The sequence below is a fragment of the Mus musculus genome, chromosome 13 (assembly GCF_000001635.26).
Source record: "Mus musculus strain C57BL/6J chromosome 13, GRCm38.p6 C57BL/6J".
In the NCBI taxonomy this organism is placed as follows: domain Eukaryota; kingdom Metazoa; phylum Chordata; class Mammalia; order Rodentia; family Muridae; genus Mus; species Mus musculus.
Window position 1 is genome coordinate 111,819,639 of NC_000079.6, and position 20,376 is coordinate 111,840,014.

The window sequence follows — 20,376 nt, forward strand, 5'->3', positions numbered from 1 at the left end:
AATTTTGCTTTCTTGTATTAAATAGTAAATGACCTATACTATCATTTGGATCTTCACAGTCTCATATGTTAAAGGCTTGGTTCCCTAGCCTGTTTGAAGTGCTGCTGAGAGAGGGAGGACCCTTTAAGAGGTGGGTCCACCAGAAGGAAGTTAGGTCATTGTGAGATGCTGCGGACATTGCCTTTGTAGGGGACATTGGGATCCTTGTGCTTTCTCTGCGATGGCTTCCTGTCACTCTCAGGTGAGAAGGTCTCTCCTACCATATGCTCCTCATGCCATGAGGTACCACAGTTGTTTGTGCTAAAGGCCCAAAACAACAGGGTGGCAGCCATGAGTAGAACCTTCTGAAAGTGCAAGTCAAAACAGATCCTATCCAGTATTAATTAACCTGAATCTGTGGAGTGTTTTGTCATAGCAGTGGAGAGGCGACTGATACAAAGTTTTATCAGGTGCCAGCAGTGGAGATGTTGAGGAAAAACAGAACATCGGTTGCAGAAAAAGGGCAACAGGATTTAGCGAGGAGAGCATCAAGCAAGACCCAGTCTCAGCAGCTGGGGCCCCAGGGCGGTGATGCATGAAGCATTCAGGCCTCCGTGTTCTCGCTACACCTTCCAAAGTGTGGGCACTGAGCTAGACAAACGCTCACTTAATGCTGTCATTTTAGGGAAGTCTGTTGATGTGGACAAAGGCCCACATTTGAACTACAAACCAATTTGCTCATCTTGTCTGAATCTTTTAGGGGCTGGAAGACGACGCCTGGTCCCCCTGTTTCCCCTGCTAGCTTAACTCTGAGTGAAACCTAGAAAAGAAAAGAAGCCTTTCATTTGGGAACCAAAAGGGGTGACAAGGTGTTCGCAAGTTTTCATTATCAGAGAAATTCCTAATCTGATTGGATTTGGGGACAGTCTCATGTAACCCAGGCTGGCCTCAAACTTGGAACATAGCCCAAAGCCAACCTTGAATTTCTAATCCTCTTGGCTTGACAGGAGTGACCCAGTACACTTTTTTTTCTTACAATTACATTTAACTAGTGTGTGTATGTACATGCTCGTGTGTGTTTGAGTGCCTATGTGACACAGTGCATGTGTGGAGCTGAGAAGACAGCATGTAGGATTCAGGTTTCGCTTACTAAGTGTTTCCAAGGCCTGAGCCGAAGTGCTTAGGCTAGCTGACTAGCTCCACCGGGCCATATAGCTAGTCCCACACCCAGCTTTTCAAAAAACAATTATTTATTTTGTTTGTGTGTATGTATGTGTGGTCTATGCGTATGGGACTTAGGTGTATGTGTGTGTGTGTGTGTGTGTGTGTGTGTTAATGTGTACCACTGCACTCAGGAGCCCATGGAAGCCAGAGATGGTGTCAGATACACTGGGAATGTAGATACAGATGGTTGTGAGTAGCCGTGTGGATGCTGGGAACCAGACCTGGGTCTTCTGCAAGAGCACTAAGAGCCTTACCAGCTGAGCCATCTCTCCAGCCCCATTTCAGATAGTATTTTTTTTAACTATCATCTTCTTCTAAAGTGACTTTCATCTGTGGTAGACTATCAATTATGAGGTCCTTGGGCTCATTCTGCATGATGACAGAGGAGCCCCAGGACATCTACAAGTTTGACGACCCAACTTCTTTGCAGCCCCTTGAACAGATGAGAGCTCTTTGGTGTGGTTTTAGGCATAGCCCCAGTCACCCTGGCAGGACAGAGGGGCTGCCTTCAAATGGTCTGCTAGTCCAATCTGGAGCGGATAGACTCCTGCAGCTGAGCACCTGCTTAGAGCGAGCATTTCAGCTTGCCTTCAGGCCTCTTCTCTCTTCCTTGGGTGCTGTCTCCATTTGACTTGAAGAGGCTCAGTCTTGGTCATAACTTTTCATAGCTCTCTAAAGAGGAGGAGGGAGACAAGGAGGAGTATGGGGATGCTAGCGTTGGGAGGTAGCTGTCAAGGCTGTTCTTTGTGAGAGAACGGGGCAACCCACAGTCCACTGGGTCCTCAGTGAGAGCCCAGCACGGCCCTTCCCTGGGAGTCTCTGTTGGATTTGCTCCCTGCATTTCCGGATAGAAGCCTGAGCTACTCTGTATGGCAGCACTGATATCCCAAAGAAGATTTTAACCCTTTTTTGTGATTGCTGCGATTTTTAATGTCCTCTTCATTTTTTTGTCTTGCTTCTATAATTTGTCAAAAATAGATCGCTTCAAAGAGAGAACTACTCAAAAATTGAGAGAACAAGACACACATACGGTAATTATTCATGGAAAGACTAAGGGGCACCCTCTCCTGACAATGAGGAAGTGTTTATTGAGCAGATGCTGTGGGGTGGCTGTTTTGCATAGCATTTCTTTTAATTTCCCACAACTTCTCTCTGAGATAGACCTAGATCTTCCTGTTTTATAGTCTTGAAAATGGAACCTTAGAGAAATTAACAACAACAACAACAACAACAACAGGCTCTTAAGTCTAATTTCAGCATTCTCCCCAGTACCCATCCTTTTGGGAAGGATAGATATAGTCTTTGCATGGCGATCAGGTGTATCTTAGTCAACAAAAACTTATCAAGTGCCTGCACAGTACCACGCAGCTTTTGTGCAGTCACGGTGTAGTAATCTCTCAGGCCTTACCAGACCTATTTTGAGCAGCCACGTAAAATTTGCCAGCAGTTTGCTGGGTTAGTAATTCAGTCAGTGCCCAAAGCAGCAGATTGTCTTTGAATGATACTGACTAACCCTGTCCATCTTCTCTGCCCTGAGCATCATGCCCTCACATGGAGGTCAACAGAGGCTTGCACTCAATGCACTGGCTTTCTCCAGTCCACAAGGGCAGACGTTACAGCCCTGGTGTTCTGGTGTGATACTTGCATTCATATATTTTCCTTTCTTTGCAAACTGAATAATCCACATTCATCTTTTTAGCAAATCAGTTTCAGAAATTTAACCCTTCCTTCCTCTAAAGAGGTTCACATGTTTAAGGAAGAAAGGAATGGAGCAAAGATGCCAAGAAACTCTTTGCTTTCTAAAGCCCTCGATACCCAGTTTTAGGCTAACGAACATGAACAGCTTCAACTGCAAAGGATGTAATCCTGGAGGTTGTCCACTCCTGAGAATAGAGGGCACCTTACTTATTCTTCATGTTCAGTGCTACACTCTGCTGTTAGCATCCAGTAGGACTCATGCAAGTCTATTGGAGAGGGAAGAACGGAAGCATTCAAAACTCAACGGTGAAGGAACAAAGTGAATTCAAAACAGTGTTTCTTTTCCTGGGTGACCTGTCACACGTGCGAAGGCCATGGGTAAAAGCCATTACCAATTCATTTCTTCTTATTAATTAAAATGTAACTTAAGTCAAAATGGGAACATAGCCCCCGGCATTGGGCTCCAAGTAGAGACAGGCTCCAGTCCATATGGTGGAGTAAAGAGACTTTACACTACAGCTCTGGACATTGGCTTTTAATCCCTCCCTTATATGCATGTCACTGAGACAGAAATAATATCATAAAATAGTCACTTAACCAAATGACCTGAAGGACCAACTAGTCCAACCCAAGTCTGGTTTTACTCGAAACAGTGATAAGCCAACTTCACTGTGCTTGAAAATCTGCCCTAAGTATCCATGTCCCACTTTTGTCTTCTGCCAACCACGAGCAGATTACTCAACTGGTCTGTACACTGACTTCCTTGTGTATGAAATATACAGCTGAAAGGTTCTGATAGCACCTGCCTATAGGGTTAATGAGAGGAGTGAATGCTTGAAATACACAGAGATTTAATGAGACATGAAAGACACTACAAGGTCTGAGCCATTACACTCCTCAATGAAGTCGTATCTACAGGCTCTTGCGATATCACTTTAGAAACAAAAGATTGGTATTTCTTTTTACTCTTTGGCTATCAGTATTAAAGTCTGCATTGTCTACAAAGGCATCCATTTGCCCTAGACTATTTACAGAGTATCTGCTATTATCCCCAGATAGATGGGACTAGAGGCTCTTCATCCAGTAGAGTTAAAATAACAATAGGGACTCAGTAGGTCATAGAAATGACAGCCCCATCATTTGTCATTTGCAAAGCAGAGTCTGTGGCAGAGGTTCTCTCCTTCCTGATGCTGCTGTCCCTTTAACACAGATCCTCAGGTTGTGGGGACCCCCAACAAGAAAATTATTTTTCTTGCTACTTCAAAGCTGTGGATTTGCTACTGTTAGGAACTGTAATGTAAATATCTGTGTTTTCTGATGGTTTTAGGTGACTCTGTCAAAGGGTTGTTTGACGACAAAAGGATGGAGACCCACAGGTTGAGAACCACTAATCTATAGGTATCCATTCACTGTATGCGGTGGGTAATAGGATCTCATTTATTTTCTTGAGGAGATTCTATTTACCCTGTGGACTGGATTGAGATTTGAGCCCTCTCGGGATCTCTTCTGCCGATGCAGGCACTGAGTTTTCGTTCTCAGTTGCCTTCCCTTGTCCATAGTTGAAGCCCATGAGTGCTCTGTAGTTGGGGCTTATCGATGAACCTGCCATCAGGAACCCTTGGAACCTGCTCATGTTGGTCCCTAAATCCACTTCTGCTTGCTAACAAACAAGTTTCTTTGGTCAGCTTTCCATTGGCTGTTTAAAACAATACATGTCCTAATTAGCTTTTAAAGAGGAAAGGTTTGCTGTGGGGACACATTGCTTTCGCACTTGGGGAAGTGTGCCTGATGGCAGCCAGAGGTAGGGGAAGAAAGCTGGGCAGAGGAAACTGCAGGCCTCGTGACCAGGAAGCAAAAGAGGAGGGAGGGACCAGGATGTGTGGGCCTTTGAGGATATTCAGCATCCAAGCTCTGACCTACTACCTTCCCGGAGTTGCCTTCTCACAGCCTCACAGTGTTGAGAAGCGATTTAAAACCAGGCTTGCTGCCCACATAAACAGTATACTGCCTATTTTTTTAAATCATTTTTTCTTGTTTACTGTTAACTTATGGGAAAGCCCTTCTTTTTTGTTTGTTTGTTTTGGTTTGGTTCGGTTTTTTTTGTTTTGTTTTGTTTTTTAAGAACCATTTCTTCTTTCTTTCTCTTTCTCTTCCCTTTCCTCTCTCTCTCTCTCTCTCTCTCTCTCTCTCTCTCTCTCTCTCTCTCTCTCTCTCTCTCTCTCTCTTTCTTCCTTTTTTCGAGACAGGGTTTCTCTGTATAGCCCTGGCTGTCCTGGAACTCACTCTGTAGACCAGGCTGGCCTCGAACTCAGAAACCCACCTTCCTCTGCCTCCCGAGTGCTGGGATTAAAGGCGTGCGCCACATATGGGATGGCTTACACGTTTGGAAAAATAACAAGTTTCTCATGCCAGGATGCCTTCCTCGCTACCTGTGAAGACTTGATAGAATTTTAACTAAATGTTGCTAGTCTCAGAGTTCCTTAAATGCCAGTGTGATGGTACTGAGGGACTTGTGTCCTTTGGGACACAAAAAACTGACATAGATACTACCTTAATGCCTGAGGAGGGACAGGTTCTTCTGTTTGTTTGTTTTTTGTTTTTGTATTAAAATTTTACTCTATGGGGGGGACTGAAACTGACTTTACATTTAATCAATTAGAGAAGAAGTTACATATAGAAGTTTACAAGTAAAAATATATATCTATGTATGTATGGGCTCCATAGGCCCCATAACTGTCTAAAACTGTATGTATATGCCTATATCACTATAAATTATGCTTGTCTCATTACGTATACTTTGTATACACACATGGAAAATATTCCAAAGAGGCTGTTACTAAGGAATGCACTCAGTTCAAGCTTGAACAATCAACTGGAATAATCATAGATAGAATAATTATCTTAAAGGTCTCAAGAGTTTAAAACAACAATACTACGAAGAGAAACCTGGCCCAGGAACATATTTGAGGAAGAAGGAACAATCCACAACCATTACAGAGAGCCTTTTGTTCACCAGGTTGACTCAGACAGTTCCAGAAAGGGGCACCTTGCTGATTAAGGCAGTTCCAGCAGGATGCAGCCAGGGCATCTCCAAAAGGAAGAAAAGACACCGCTCATGGAGAACCAAAATGAAGGGCTTTGCTTGTGGAGTCAACTGTAAAAAGGATACCTATAAAATGAAATAGGTTAGAAAGAACACACACACATACACACACACACACACATACACACACACATACATACACACACATACATACACACACACACACAGACACACATAAACATACATACATATACACACATACACACAGACACAGACATACACACAGACACACACACAGACACACACACAGACACACACACAGACACATACACACACACACACACACATACATACACACACAGACACACACACACAGACACACACACATACACACACATACATACACACACACAGACACACACATACATACACACACAGACACACACATATGCATCAAACAGTCATGAAAAAGAAAGTTGGAAGACTCACACTTCTTGATATCAAATCCAACTCCTGAGTGACAGTAATCAAGACAGTGTGGTATATAAATACAGCAAATAGATCTGTGGAAGGGACAGAGACTCTAGAAACCAAGCTTCACATTAGAATTAAGTCACTTTTAACAAGGATCCTTTAGAAAATTAAATGGAGAGAGACATTATTTTTTTATAAACGATTCTAGAATAACTGGATAGTAACATGCAAAAAAAAAAAAAAAAAAAAAATGAAGCCAGACCTCTGGCTGCAGCGACAGAAATTGACTCCAGTGGATCAAAGACCTAAGCATAAGAGAAAAAACAAACAACCCCCAGAAGAAGACACAGCAGGGCTACAACTTGATTAGATGTGGTGATGATTTCTTAGATATGACACCAAAAAACACCGGCAATAAAGGAAAAAAATAGTAAGCTGGACTGCACTATAAATCTAAAAGCCTGTGTTTCCAAGGATGCCATCTGGAAAGAAAAGAAACCCCAATAAAGAACTTGTATGTAGAGCACAGAGCGTTCGTATAGTCTAATAATAGAGAAACAGAAGCTCAACTTAAAAATGAGCAAAGGATTAAAATGGACATTTCTCCAAAGACGATATACCTGTGGCCGATGATCGCACGAAAAGGTGACTCACATCATCACTAACCATTAACGTGGTGGTTCTCAGCCTTCCTAACACTGCTACCCTTTAATATAGTTCCTCACATTGTGGTGATCCCCCAACCACAAAAGTGTCATTGCTACTTCATAACTGCAATCTTGCTGCTGTTATGAATCATAATGTAAATATGTGTGTTTTCCGATGGTCTTGGGTGACCCCTGTGAAAGCATCATTTGACCCACGAAAAGGTCACAGCCCACAGCTTAAGAAATACGTCACTAAGGAAATGTAAGTGAGCAGAACTCTATACCTACTATAATACATATATAGTGAACAAAAAACAGCAGAGGGATGTATATGGAATATGTGCCATAGTCATGCAATCTGGTTTTATTCATCCATAAAAAGGAAAGAAATCATATGTTTTTGCAGACAAACACCATTTCAAGTGAATTAAGTCAAACTAAGAAAGAGCAATATTGTTTTTTCTCATTTTTGGATCTTAGATTGTATACAGATAAATACAACCATAAAACACACAGAATAAGTGAAGCTGCTTAGAGAAACAAGGCACTGGCAAGCAAGGGAGGCAACAGAAAAGGGAGAGTAGAGTATTGTGGCAAAGGGGCTTACTTCATGTTATACACTTGTATAAAAATGGCTTTATGGAGCCTAAAATGGTCACAACAAATATACACCAATAAAACAGGTAATAAGAAATGTTTGTGATAGACAAAAAATTGCTGGTCATAAATGTAAAAGCATGGTCTGGGGAGAGGGCTCAGAGGGTAAAGTGCTTGGCACGTCTGTGTGAGGACATGAGTTTGAGTTCCCAGAACCTGTGGAAAGCTGAACATACCCTGATCATGGTCCATCTCTGAGGGCTGAAACTCGAGCTGGAGCACCGGAAGGAACTGAGTAGAGACCAGACAGGAGCCCTCCTTACTGGCTTGCTCTCAGGACTTGCTAGTCTGCTTTTTTTACACTCTCCAGGAGTGCCTGCCTAGGAGCAGCACCGCCCACAGTGGACTGAGTCCTTCCACATCAATTATTAACCAGACTTTTATGGAAGCATTGCCTCAATTGAGATTCCCTCTTCCCAGATGACCCTAGCTTGTGTCAAGTTGATAAAACAAAAAAGAAAAGAAAAGAAAGGGAAGGGAAGGGAAGGGAAGGGAAGGGAAGGGAAGGGAAGGGAAGGGAAGGGAAGGGAAGGGAAGGGAAGGGAAGAGAAGAGAAGAGAAGAGAAGAGAAGAGAAGAGAAGAGAAGAGAAGAGAAGAGAAGAGAAGAGAAGAGAAGAGAAGAGAAGAGAAGAGAAGAGAAGAGAAACAAAACCAATCACAGAAAACCATCACAATGTTCATCCTACTTTCTGAGCAACTAAAAGTTTAGTTTGTGTAATTTTTAAGTGCCTTCAGTTTCCTTACAATTTTATAGATTTTTATTTTTGAGGTAGGGTCTTATGTAGCTGAAGCTGGCCTTCAACTCCTGATCCTTTGTCCCCTTTGACATAAGCCACCATACCTGGCAAACTTTATAGGTATATCATAATGACAGCCAAGACAGGTTTTTAAAAAAATATTTTTTCCTAGTTTTTAAAGAACAATCCCCTCATATTTACTTAATGAGATATACATTTAGCTGGTGACTTTACTTAAACATAATTTTTCTTGTTTTTTCCTTTCCTTTTGTGGGGGCGGCAGAGTCTTCTATGTAACCTACCCAGGCTGTCCTTAGTAACCCAAGTTGCTCTCACAGCTGCAATCGTTATGCTTCAGCCTTCTGAGTTCTATCAAATTGCCTCTGTCTCTTTGTGTCCGTGTCTCTGTCTGTCTGCCTCAGCCTCTGTGTGTGTGTGTGTGTATTTGTGTATGTTTGTATATGTGTGTATGTGAATAGATGTATGTGTGTGTTTATGTGTGTATGTGTGTGTCCATAGATGTATGTGTGTGTGTGTATTTGTGTATGTTTGTGTATGTGTGTATGTGAATAGATGTATGTGTGTGTTTATGTGTGTATGTGTGTGTCCATAGATGTATGTGTGTGTGTGTATTTGTGTATGTTTGTGTATGTGTGTATGTGAATAGATGTGTGTGTGTGTGTGTGTGTGTGTGTGTATCTGCATTTTTATCAGTTGATGGATAACAATCAGAGTTCTTTCGCCTCTGGGTTATTACATTTAACACTGCTGTGAGCATCTATGGTAAGTTTTCCTGTGAAGAGGCGTTGCAACTTCTTGCAGGTGTGTACTTAGAGGAGAAATTGCTGGGTCACACACCGACTCTGTGGTTAATGTTTCTAAACTCTGCCAATAGAATTTCCAAAATGGCCCCAGCATTTTACATCCACAAAGGCAATGTGTGAGAGTTTCAAATGCTGCCCAACATGACTGTTAGTCATTTTGATTACTCTCTTCATGAGTGTGAGATTTTTTTAAATTGTGATATGAGGTTTTTGTTGTTGTTGTTGTTGTTTTGTTTTTTTGAGACAGGGTTTCTCTGTGTAGCTCTGGCTGTCCTGGAACTCACTTTGTAGACCAGGCTGGCCTCAAACTCAGAAATCCACCTGCCTCTGCCTCCTGAGTACTGGGATTAAAGGCATGTGCCACCATGCCCGGCTGAGTTTCTATTTTTCTAATGACTAATGATACCGAGTACTTTTCCATATACCAATGCCATCCGCGTATCTTCTTTGAAGAAGTAGCTCTTGCCACCCCCACCCCCCACCACCCCCGTTCAATGTAGTTCTGCACATTGGTACAGTGAAGCTGTAAAAACGTTCTTCCAGGGTACAATATCCGTGGGCTTCCATCCGTCCTCCAGTGTCATGCTTGAAGTTTTCTTTTGGCTCCAGTATTATGCAGAAATTTGGCCCCCCTTCTTTCTAGCTCCCTGGTGCAATGGACTGCAGCCTTGGTTGTGCAAACATCCCCACATGGCAGTGTCTTGCTGGCCTCTGCTGTGCCCAGGGGCTTCAGGATTTCTTGCCCCTCCTCCCACCCCCTGAGGTGAACCTGATTGCACATTCCTGTGGGGCTCAGCTAGTGGCTTGCATTTAGCTCCTTGGCTGAGAAAAGAGCAGCTCCCCAGAGACTCCCTAGCTCTTCTCTTTCTTTGGGCCCTAGATTTACAGACCAGGCTAACTTGAGTTCACACCTCATTTGCACAGACCACACCTCTTGGTCCCCATGAGAGGATTAAGCTCCACCCCTGGGATTTACACCCTGGTGTCCACCCTGCTCACTCTAATTGTTTTTCCCGTGGCATTCTGAATTTGAAATTCCTTCTTATTTTTTGAAACTAGGTTTTCTTCTCCCTCTTCCTTTCTTTTTTCCTTCCTTCCTCCCTCCCTCCCTCCCTCCCTCCCTCCCTCCCTCCCTCCCTCCCTCCCTCCCTCCCTCCCTCCCTCCCTTCCTTCCTTCCTTCCTTCTCTTTCCTTCCACTCTCCCTCCCTTCCTGTCTTCTTTGCTTTTTCACTTTCTTTTTGAGACAGGGTCTCACTCTGTAGCTCAGACTGGCCCAGGACTTGGGGTTATCCTCCTGCCTCAACTTTCTGTGTGCTGAGATTACAGTTGTGCATCATCATGGCTGGGTTAGCATTGTTTTATCCTATTAAAAAAAATTCCGAGGCTGGGGAGATGGCTCAGCCAGCAAAGTCACTATCACACAAGGATGAGGACCTCAGTCTGCACCCCTCCCCCCCCCCCACAAGCTTCTGAAACCCAGGCATGGTAGCACACACCTGTGGGGTCTGGGGGGCAGGGGACAAAGGCAAGAGAAACTCTGGGACTTGCTGTTCAACCAGCCTGGAGTGTCGATGAGGTCCAGGTTCAGTGAGAGCATTTGTCTTTTAAAATAAGGTGAAGAAACAATTGAGGGAGACATCAGATGCCAACTTGGGTCTCCACACAGGTGCACAGATGCACCTACATACATACTCGCCCCTCCTTTGCACCCCTGTACACACAGAGATGCAAATTCTTGCAACCTTCACCCGAAAAGCCCCTTAATTTTTGAGGGAAAATGATCTGATGATTCTAGAGACTTATAGAGAAGGCAGTAGTTTTCTCATTTTAGCATATATCAGAGTCAACTGAGGACTTCTTGAAAAACAGACTTGTTGGCTCTTCTTAAAGCTTTTGATCTCTAGATGATACAGGGTGAGATCTGAGAACATGTTTCTTTGAGACATTCCAGGGGTGGTACTGTTTATCCCGAGACCATACTTTGAGAACATTTATATAGAACACCACTTCTCAACCCGAGTCACAACCCCTTTGACAAACCTCTATCGCCAAAAATATTTACATTGTGATTCATAACGTTAGCAAAAGTACAGTTATGAAGTAGCAACAAAAAATAATTTTATGGTTGGGGGTCACTATAACATGAGGAACTGTGTTAAAGGGTCACAGCATTAGGGAGGTTGAGGACCACTGATACAGAGAAACCAGTAGATTTTTGGGGTGTTAGGTCCCCCTATTTAGCTAACAAGTCTTTGTTTGCTTTTAACCTTTTTAGCTAGCACATCAAATGGTAGGCTTCATTTCGGCATTTAATATAAAATATGTTGATCTTCATCTTCCTTCCTGGCGTCTACACCCTTCAGGAGTCCCCTGTCTGCTTTGAAGTCACTCATGGAATCCATCCAATATGGTAGCACCTTTTGTAACCTGTCCTCTCAAGAAATTTATTTTGTGCTTAAATCGTTGGCGAGGAAGCTGATGAGGCTATCACTTTGTTCATTGCTAAGGCTTGTGGAGAGCTCTGAAATCTCGTTGGTTTTGGTAACATTTAACTGATACTCGATCATAACGCTGGCAAGCCCTATTGTTCTACTTAGGAGTTACATTTTTTACTTTATCCCTCCAAAAAATAACCATCTCAAAAATAACCATCTCAAATGGTAGTTGGCTGGTCTTTGTGGTATCAATTATAGAATGTGATAGCTCGATAGAAGGGTCAAATGCCAGCATTATCAGAAAACTAGTGGAAGTACTACCTGTATTCAACAAGGAGTTATAACCAACAGAGATGCAGCATGGGCTAGTTAAGTCAAATATTCAGCCATAGATGGGTTATTGCTGGTGATAAGCTAAGCAAATCCTTGTACTCCCAGGACTGACTTTTCCTGGTAAATTCCTTTCCTGAAGGCAGAAGACCATGGAGGCCTGGATTCATTACTGGCTGCTCTCTTGTTCCAGACTGTCCTGAGGAATAAGTATTTAGAAGAGTGTGAGGAACTGCAGAGTCTTAGCCCCACTGTGTCAGAATCGGCTTTTTAACTTACTTGGGTCAATCATGCGAGAGCCCCAGAGTGGCAGGATTCTGTATTTGAAGTTGGGTGAGACAGGTGACCATTTGAGGGGGTCACTCAGCAGCGCTCTTCTGTCTTTCTTCTCTGCTCCTTAGGATGAGTGTCTTAGAGCTGGAGAGATGGTTTAGAGCCGTGGCTCTCACGCTTCCTAATGCTGTGACCCTTTAACACAGTCCCTCCCGTTGTGGTGGCCCCAACCATAAAATGAATTTCCTAACTACTTCAGAACTGTACCTTTGCTGCCATTAAGAATAGATCATAACTTAAATACAATATTTCTGGTGGTTTTAGGTGACCCCTGTGAAAGGGTTGTTTGATCCCCAATGGGGTTGCAACCCACAGGTTGAGAAACACTGACTTAGAGGTCAAGAGCACTGAAGGCTCTTCCAAGGGACCTAGGCTTGATTCCCTTGTGGCAGGTTACAACTGTAACTCCAGTCCTAAGGGTTCCAGGGTTCTCCCCTAGCCTTCATGAACACTGCATGAATATGATACACAGACACACATGCAGACAAGACACCAGTACACGTAAATCAAAAATAAGTGAAAAAGAGAGATGAATATTGGAACACATTTTTCAAGGTTTGGATATCATATCTCAGTACCAAACGACGCCATTCAAAAGGATGGAAACGCCCTGACTCTACTGGTTTGGGCTAAATGTTAAATCATCGTGCAGCCTGGGTAGCTTGACAAACCATAGCAATCATGGAGGAGAAACCCTACACCCTGTGTAAACACCATATTAACCCAGGTCTATGCAAAGGAAACCCTCATTTGGTTTATTCACCCATATTTCTTACTTTTTTGTTGTCAATTATTTTTTTTTTTTTTTTGCAGTGAAATACAGTTGTCTCCAGAGTGTGAATACAGGTTCTCCTTGTGTTTTACTCTTTCATGAGAGGAAACACGGACGGGGGCCCACACGCCATGCCTTTTCTCTCTCTTCTTTCATCTCCTCCTTTGTTCTCTAACTTTAAGGGTCTGGAGAACCTGAATGAGCAGAATCGTCACCCGGAGCCTGACGCTGTTCACGGCCATTCTCCCCTGTGCTGGCTTTAACAGCGGACCGATTTCTTAGGAGTAAAAGGGATCTGAGTAACCTTGTTGACAGCAGAGATGTCCAGTCCTAGTTCAAGCACATTCAAATGTCACTGTGTATTTAATGATTTTGGTTACGTTCTTCCATGTACCCAGTTTTTTAAGTATCTTTTTTCTGGGGTTTAGAGAGCAGATTCAGTGGTTAAAAATGTTTGCAGCTCTTATAGAGGACTAGAGTCCAGTTTTTCAGGACCAATAGGGCAACTCAACTGCTTGTAACTCTAGCTCAGGGTCTCTGATACCTTCTTCTGCCCAGACCTCCTCTCTATCTCTTTGTCTCTTTGTCTCTCCCCCAACCCCTCTCATACACACACACACACACACACACACACAATTTTAAAAAAATCTTTTTCTTTCACCTAACAGCCATTTAACAATACCTACGAAGAGCACTTATATAGGTGTTCAATATAAACCCGGTCTCTGTTCCAAAGGCCTTTTCAGACTAGCATGGAGACACACATCTGAAACAACAAATATAGCATGGAAAGAGACTTGTCTTCATCCAGACACTGCAGGAGCCGATGAACGTGAACCCTTTCACTTACTGCTTAGCACGGGCATCACTTCCCAGGACTCCCAGGTTCAGCTTACAGTTGGATACTGGCTCTAGGCTACGTGGACGGATAACCTCTCTTTACTCCTTTGTAATTGTGTGGCTGTGGATGAATCAAGAGACCATCTGGCCTCCGGTTTCATCACCTGAGGAAAGAACACAGTAATAAGGCCATTACCAGGATCAAACGAGTTAATATGCTGGGAGCACCAGAATTAGTAATATCTAGCTGTATTTGCATATACTACATGACTGTTAATTATGGCTATTCTATTCCTTTGGTTTTCTGTTTTAGAATGTATATGTGATCCTTATAGTTTTCTTATTATATGACTTATTTTTATTTAAAAATTTCTTAAATTTTATGTCTATATCTATATATTAGCGTGTGTGTGTGTGTGTGTGTGTTAGTGTGTGTGTGTGTGTGTGTTACATATGAACGGCAGAGAACAACTTTGTGAATCCAGCTCTCTCCTTCTATCTTTAAACAGTTCTAGTTCTGGGCACTGAACCCAAGGCATAAGACTCTCCCTGCAAGCATCTTAACAAGTTAGCCCATCTTGCCAGTCCTGGTTTCTTAATGGCTGAACATGTGTACAGTTATTTTTCATTGGCAAAGTATTCAAGGAAACTCAAAGATGATTGTGTTACGGGTATACACGACACCCGACCCATGGAAGGAACATGAGGTTTGCAATTTACCAAGCAGTCACCATGGATAGAGCAAACCTATGAAGTGTCTGCATTTGCCTCTGGTCCTCGGAACATCCACATGGACAGAATGCCTCGATGAGGACCTATGCCGGCCAGCACCAGCCTTACACAACCCCTCCAGACCTTTGGCGGGCTTTGTGGGCTCTCAGAGGAGTTGGCTCCAGTTCCCTTATGTTCTCATACCACACTCTCAGCTGTGGCGTGGTGTGAGACACAGATATAATCCACGGCAATTTGAGGAGTCCATAGCATTTCTCCAGAGAGATTGCTAACGAATGATCTTTTTTGATGCTGACTTTTCTGGCAAACAAGCAAGCCCTCTGAGAAGCATGTGAAAACATTTACCATACAGAGCAATCTGCCTTCTCTGCCTGATTCATCTTCAGATTTTCTCATGTAAAAGACGCTAACGAAACAACAGCTGCTTAGCCACGAGTTAGTAAAACAAGCTATCATATGGCGTGGCGACTGACGGCTCTCACTTAAGGCAATTTACAAATTCATGAAGGATTTCCCTCCACCCGTTCACACTTGGTGCGGCTTTTGAAGCCTTGCTGAGAATTTGAAGATTAATTTATGTAAACAAGGAGACCCAGGTTTGCTGGAAATTCCATACGCTCACTACATATCTAATTGGAGTTCCGTAAAAAAAAAAAAAAAAAAAAAAAAAAAAATCTGCTCATTAAAAAAAGCAGAGATGGCAAACCCCATGGAGAGGTTATCACTGCTTTCTCACTGGACAGAAAAATAACAGGGGGCTGGTGGTAATTAGTAGACTGCTCGGGACACACAAATTATTCGCTTTCAAAATTAGTTTCCTGCCTTTAGCTTCAGAAAGTACCCATTCCTTCACAGAAGCTCATTTCTTTTTCTAAATTGAGCTTGTTTCAATATTATTACTGCTGTTGTTATTGTTATTATTGTTGTTGTTATTATTATTATTGACAAAGTCTCACGAAGTGAGGCTGGCCACAAATTTTCTGTATAGCAGAAGATGACCGTAAACTTCTGATCCTCCTGTCTCTACCCCTGTATCGAGATTACAGATGTATTCTATCATGCTTGGTTTGTGTGGTGCTGGAGACTGAATTCCGGGCTTCTGTATGCTAGGCAAGCACTACACCAACTGAGCCACACCCCTAACCTTGTATGTCATGATTTATAAATTTATTTTATTTTAGAAACCGGAGCCTTCCCCTCCCCCACCCCCAACATAATCTTTTTATTAACCATTTGGGAATTTCGTACAATGTACCCTGATCATACTCACTCCTTAGTCCTCCCAGGTCAACCCTCCCAGCCTACCGCAGAAAAGGAGAGAAAAAAAAAAAAAAAAAAAAAAAAAAACACCAAGTCCAACATGTGCTGCCCATGGACTCAATGGAGCATTGGTCAAGCTCCCAGTGGCCAGCCCCTTAAAGATAACTGCGTCCTTTCCCACCCCACCCCCAACTCCCACCAGATGCCATCAAGTGTGAAGAGCTACGTGTCAGCATCTTTATCACAACATTTAAGAACTCTCTTCATTGGCTTCCTGTCTGGACTGTTTCTTTGGGGGTTGGGGGAAGGGAGGAGGTGGTGGTGTTTGCCTGCGCTTGCTATGAAGCCTTGGCTGTCCTGCCACTAGCCGCACGGATCTGTCTAGCCTTGACCTCACGGCGCTCTACCTGCCTCTGCCTCCTGAACGCTGGGATGAAAGGCATGAAGCATGACACCCCACCATATCTCATGATTTTTAAAGGAAAAAAAGAAATCCAGAGAAACTGTCCTAGTATAAAATTCCTCCTTGGGAACCAACTGAACCCTATGGGCTTAGTCTTTACCTGTCTTTTCCCAGCCACAAAACAAACATCTTCGCGCTGACCTCACAAGCCTTCTGTGTTGCCGTGTGAGCCCACAAGCTGATGCTGAGGAAGACTTTTTTATTGGATATTTTATTTATTTACATTTCAAATGTTACTTCCTTTTCCAGTTTCCCCTCCAGAAACCCCCATCCCCAGCCCCCTCCCCCTGCTTCTATGAGGGTGCTCCCCCACCCACCTACCCACCCACTCTCCCCTCCCCTCCCTGGCATTCTCCTACACTAGAGCATTGAGCCTTCACAGAACCAAGGGCCTCTCCTCCCATTGATGCCCGACAAGGCCATCCTCTGCTACATATGCTGCTGGAGCCATGGGTCCCTCCATGTGTACTCTTTGGTTGGTGGTTTAGTCCTTGGGAGCTCTGGGGGGTCTGGTTGGTTGATATTGTTGTTCTTCCTATGTGAGGAAGCATTTTTAAAGATGCTTCTGATTTTTAATTGTGCTATACTTATTTACATAATTTGAGACAGTTTTTTATTAATTCCAGTAAATCTTCCTCAAGGTTTTTTTTTTTTTTGACTGTGCGTATGTCAATATGATTTAGATTTTTAATAAAAGCAAGTATTATGACAGGCAGATTAACTAGTGAATGAAGCACGTCTTACCTTGTACGCTTAATTGACAAGTTCATTCCACACTTGTGTGTAATGCGCTCATAACACTCACTGTGTCTTTACCGGAAGAGGATTGTGCTGGCATCTCTTCTTTTTGTCATTTTTGTACCATTTTGGAGCTTCACATTTTTCCTCTCCTTGCACACAATTAAGAAAATGTGGGCGCTTAATTTGATACTCCCAGATTTGGTGAGTTTTACCCTTTTAATGTGAATGGATTTCTGTAAGAATTCCAGAGTTCTGCAACACCCGGGCACCGCTTACTTATTTCTAGTGAGTGAATGAACACGGACCTTGGGCATTTCCTATGTGCACATTGCAGTAGATTCAATGTATATCAGTGCTTCTCAAAGTTTAGTCTCAGGACCGGAGGCTTCAGCATCATCCGGGAACTTTCTAGAAAGGTAACGTCTCAGACTCCGTCAACTGATGAACAGCTCAGGCAAGGGGCCCAGCCACCTCTGTTTTAACAAACACTGACGACGGAGACTATTCTGTTGTCTAAAGTTTAAGAGCCGTGCTCTGGAGGATTCAGGGTTGGGATAGCGTGCAGGTGGTTTACTCCGTCCTCATTGTAGCCTTTGGATTGACGCATTCTGCCAGTGCACACGTTCCATAGTCGTGCGTCTGACTACTATATCATTGTGCTTTCCAAGTTTAGTCTGAGAAGCACTCTGTGTGATCACCTTCAGCCTCTACTGCATAAGCAGGTCTTGAAGCTGTGCTGGGAATGGCAGATTCTCCCACCGGAATCCACTTTGTCTTGGATGCCCTATAAGGCTCAAGCTGTCTGGGTGAAGCTAAAGCCCACACCCAGGTAGGTGAATATCAAAGGCAGAAGAAGGGGCTGTGAGCTTTGAAGAACGGCCTGACCGGGGGGGGGGGGGGGGGGGGGTTGCTGTGGAAACCCTTGGCTTAGCTGTGGTCTTTTTGTTCTGGTTCTTTGATGCGTGGATTTTAGCTGGGTGCAGCCATTGGAATGCCCACTTGTGGTCTGCCTTCTTGAGTAAACAAGATGAACTTCCAGACAACACGGTTTCACCATCACATCTAAAAGTAAGCGACTACAGTTTTTGTTCTCCACCAGGGAGGCGATAATCCAGCAGCCATCTGGTGGCATTTTGTGGGCCTCGTAAGGAAACACAGACATTTGGATTTCTTGGGGGCAGAGCATGAAGTTACTGAGCGAGGATACTCCGCTGGTCCTCAGGTGTGTCTCCTGGTTTCAGCTTCATGGATCCCAGAAGTAGGTGGGGGGGGTTAGGGAATAAGAGGGGGGTGAGTAAGCTTTCACATCTGTGATAGCAACTTCCTGAAGCATCCCTCTGTTCCTGAAGGCAACCAATTCCTACATAGTTCCTGGCTTCTGCACTCTGAAGCAGCTCCAACCTTGGGTACTTCTGTAATACAGCTCTGGGCCTGGGTGCCAATTTCTCCTTATGCCTCTGAGTTCATTCTAGAGTCCAAGGACCCTCAAAAAGGGCCACAAAGAGTCCTTCCCTTTATGTGCAGATCCCTGTGTTGATGTTCTCAGACACTGGTTATCACTGAGGGACTGGACCACTGGGTATCCAGCTGTCTGAGTGATCTGAGATGGATTGTCTCCGGGGGCCAGGTTTAATGCTCATCACTGAGGACACTCAGGGGAAGCAGAGCTTGAAGAAATGTTTTCCCACTGTGTTGGGCTAAAACGATACTGTTTAAATGGGACTCTGTTTTGGATTCTCTGTACCATAGGTTTGGGGCTGACTAGAGTCTGATCTAACCTTGGAATGACACGTCCCTTTAGTCCAGCATTCCTGGCCTCTGGACTGAGTGAAAATTCTGTAGAAGTATTGTGTCACAGGCTAGCCATGAGTGCAGGGCACTAAGGCCCTTGCTGCGTTTAGACTAGTGTGTGGGTGTCTCTTGTCTCATGGGAGGGTTAGGTCTCACGGTTTAAAAGACACTTCCTTCAGATGACTTTAACTTAATGGAAATTTGCTTTTTTATTACCTTCAATAAAATGCTATGCTATTATTTGAGAGTCTCTTATTTTGGATTCTCTACCTCCTTTCTTTGAATCAGCGAGATGAGTGAGTATATGTTAGGCTTCAAGTCTTTTTTTTTTTAATTTATTTTTTATTAGGTATTTTCCTCATTTACATTTTCAATGCTATCCCAAAAGTCCCCCATACCCCCCCAATCCCCTACCCACCCACTCCCCCTTTTTGACCCTGGGGTTCCCCTGTACTGGGGCATATAAAGTTTGCAAGTCGAATGGGCCTCTCTTTGCAGTGATGGCCGACTAGGCCATCTTTTGATACATATGCAGCTAGAGACAAGAGCTCCGGGGTACTGGTTAGTTCATATTGTTGTTCCACATATAGGGTTGCAGATCCCTTTAGCTCCTTGGGTACTTTCTCTAGCTCCTCCATTGGGGGCCGTGTGACCCATCCAATAGCTGACTGTGAGCATCCACTTATGTGTTTGCTAGGCCCAGGCTTCAAGTCTTAATTGTCAAGAACCATGAAAAAGAGGGTGGTACATGTACATTTTTGCCCATTCAAGCATCCAATTGGCTATATATATATATATATACACACACACACACATATAATATATATATTACTATTGTTCTCTGCTCTATTCCTCTACCTCTCTTCCAATGTTTATTCCACCCTAGTTCCTTCGAACCCCCCAACATTAGGTAGGAGAGAAAGAAGGGGAAAGGGGAAAGGGGACATAGGTCTCTATAGGCTACTTCCTGCTGATTAGGGTTGTTGGGTTCCTTGGGGCAAGTCTAACCTTTCAGTCAGGATGTCTCCACTTCTTGTCTCTTTGCTCTCTTTGCTTATGATGACTTGACAAACCCAACAACAGCAGCCAGGACCAGCAGTGGAAGCAGCAGCCACCTTTTCCTCTTCGGAGCACCTCCCACCTGTCTCTGGGCTCTGCCATTTATATGTTCTCCAGAGTTTCCAGAATTAAACTATCTGTAGCTGGCAAAGATCATGCCTCTCCTAGAGCGAGAGAGAGTCACAGTTAGTGGCTGTGGACAAACTGAAGCAGCCCCATATCCCACACCTGGGATTAAAACAAAAACATACTCACATAATATAAGTGTGTTCTAAAAGACATGAAAACAATAACATACTCACATAATATAAGTGTGTTTTAAAAGAAACGAAAAC

General features: G+C 43.6%; 1 long non-coding RNA gene across 1 annotated transcript; it reads left to right on the top strand.

Annotated features, from left to right (window-relative positions):
• The first annotated feature begins 173 nt into the window (after positions 1–173).
• On the top strand, positions 174–18,408 carry Gm41060. Its single transcript, XR_873960.1, has 3 exons — positions 174–241; positions 17,865–18,020; positions 18,165–18,408. It is a non-coding gene; the product is annotated as a predicted gene, 41060 (long non-coding RNA).
• Positions 18,409–20,376: the final 1,968 nt, after the last annotated feature.